Source organism: Gadus morhua, chromosome 3 (assembly GCF_902167405.1).
Source record: "Gadus morhua chromosome 3, gadMor3.0, whole genome shotgun sequence".
NCBI classification, from domain to species: Eukaryota; Metazoa; Chordata; class Actinopteri; order Gadiformes; family Gadidae; genus Gadus; species Gadus morhua.
The window spans coordinates 6,120,353-6,122,852 of record NC_044050.1 but is presented as its reverse complement, the minus strand read 5'-3'; the positions used below and the strand labels follow the sequence as shown (position 1 = coordinate 6,122,852).

The following is a 2,500-nucleotide window of genomic DNA, read 5'->3' as shown; positions in this document are numbered from 1 at the left end:
AGCCATACACACACGAATGCACTCAAGCATACACACACACACACACACACACACACACACACACACACACACACACACACAAACACACACACGCACACGGACATACACACTCGAGCGCACACATACAAGGGGGGTTTAGCTGAAACGTATCTGAGTGGGTGCAACAAGGTGTCTCGGAGAGAGAGGGCCGTAGCTGTGTGTCTGTGATAAGGTTCGGATGAATGGACAATAATAACATGCTGCAGTGTGAGGGCTTCATCCACGACACAAGCGCTCCTACTGCTTTATAGCCAACTGGATCTACTACCATTGACCCTGTGTTTTCATGCTGCCTGGAACAACCACAAAACAATGAAGACTTGTGTTCTCCCTCATTTCTTTGTTTTGCCTTTACGGATCAAAGCCTATTGCTACTGCTTTTACGACTTCGTCTCCTGGCACCACCACTACTGTGGCTTCCCAATCAATTGCATATTCATATTCTTTTAGAATTTTTGCATCTACCACTCGCTAAAGGTCACCATTCATTTATTCCATTTTTTCTTTTTTATATGACAAACATGAATACATCAGATTTCCTACACCTGTTACATTAATATCAAATGTTACGTAATGCTATATATGTGACTATATATTTCACAAGCCCCCTTCTCCGCCCTATCATGGTGAGAACAACACGGCTCACAGCAGATAATGGGGACTGTGCAGTGGGAGTCCAGTCACACACGCACACACACTCACACACACAATGTGTTGCGTACACCAAGGACACATACACAGCCTTCAGCCTTGAGGTCATCAGAGACAGGGGTCCTACTGGGTCGTCGAAGGGGAAGTTTGTTGGTGGAGGATATTCACCGAGATGCAGCAAACATGGCCTCTAGGCCACGCGTACACACACATGGACTGTTGAGCCCCAGACAATGGGTCTTGCTTTGCGGTTTTATTTTTCTTTCCCTTCAATCGTAGGCGGAATAGACAATGCAGAAGAAAGCTAGTTATTATGCCTCTGTGCACATTTACACCCCCTCTCTCTCTCTCTCTCTCTCTCTCTCTCTCTCTCTCTCTCTCTCTCTCTCTCTCTCTCTCGCTCGCTCGGCCTGTCTCTCCTTCTCTCTTACTGTCTCTCTCTCTGTCTCTGTCTCATTCTATACTGCTGTTTCTTTCTGTGTGTCAATCTTTTTTTCTGTCTCCCTCTCTCTCGCTCTGTTTGTCCCTCTGTCTCTCCTTCTCTCTCTCTTTCTGTCTCTCAGTCTCCTTCTTTCTCTCGGTCTCTCTTTGTATCTCCGTTGCGCTTACTGTCACTCTCCGTCTCTCTTTTTTTCTCTCTTTCCTTTTCTGTCTGTCTCTCATCTTATCACTCAGTATTCTCTGTTTCTCACTCCTTCCATCTCTCTCTCTCTCTCTGTCTCTCTCTTTCTCTCCCTCTTTCTCTATCTCTCTCTCTCTGTCTCTCTCTCTCCCTCTCTGTCTCTCTCTCTGTCTCTCTCTCTTTCTCTCTCTCTCTCTCTCTCTGTCTTTCTCTCTGACTCTCTATCTCTCGCTCTGTCTCTCTGTCTCTCTCTCTCTCTCTCTCTGTCTGTCTGTCTGTCTGTCTGTCTGTCTCTCTCTCTCTCTCTCTCTCTCTCTCTCTCTCTCTCTCTCTCTCTCTCTCTCTCTCTCTCTCTCTCTCTCTCTCTCTCTCTCTCTCTCTCTCTCATGTATATCATAGCTGATCCTTTCGTGAGTGAACAAAGGCTTAACATGCTGAAATGCAATTCCAGAACAAAGTGACTTCCCTCTATATTCTCTCTTTAGACCCTCCACACGTGAGCCATCTCTAGAGCTGGAATCAGCTTCCCTTCATCACTCTTTTCTGTAGGAGCCACACACTTTTTGGAAAATGTTTGATTTTATGTATTTTTGTATTTACTTGGATATATATATATATATATATATATATATATATATATATATATATATATGGAGTGGTGAGCCGTGGAGGGGAGAGGAGGAGGGAGGCAAGAGGAGGGGAGGGGAGGAGGGGAGACGAAGGGAGGCCAGAGGAGGGGAGGGGAGAGGAGGAGAGGAGGTGAGGTAAAAGGAGGAGAGGAGGAGCAGAGAGCAGGTGGGAAGTGTAGTGAAGGTGATAGAGGGAGGAGAGGGGAGGAGTGAAGAGGAAGTGAGGCGAAAGGAGGGGAGGGGGGGGGGGGAGAAGGGAGATGGAGTGCAGAGGAGGAGACTGAAGTGGAGGAGGGGAGAGACGGGGAGGGAGAGGCACATGTGGGAGGCAGAGTTATGATAAAAGATGGGGGAATATAATGGAACCAAGTAAAGCATGAATCACTTTCTCCTCCCCATCTTTTCAACTTCAATGATCTATGACATCATGGTTTCACTTTCAAGGTCGCATGATCTCACATGAACCAATAACTTTCTTTGTTTTCAAGTTTTCAACTTGATGTGAGGAGGATGGATGAGAGATGAATCTCTTGACAATAAATAACATAATTTCTTCCAT

At 46.0% G+C, this 2,500-nt stretch overlaps 1 protein-coding gene across 1 annotated transcript in view; it reads left to right on the top strand.

Moving 5' to 3' along the window:
* The window catches only part of adgrl3.1 (adhesion G protein-coupled receptor L3.1), a gene marked incomplete at its 3' end in the record, with an annotated part of 117,370 nt that overhangs the window by 103,726 nt on the left and 11,144 nt on the right, over positions 1-2,500 (top strand).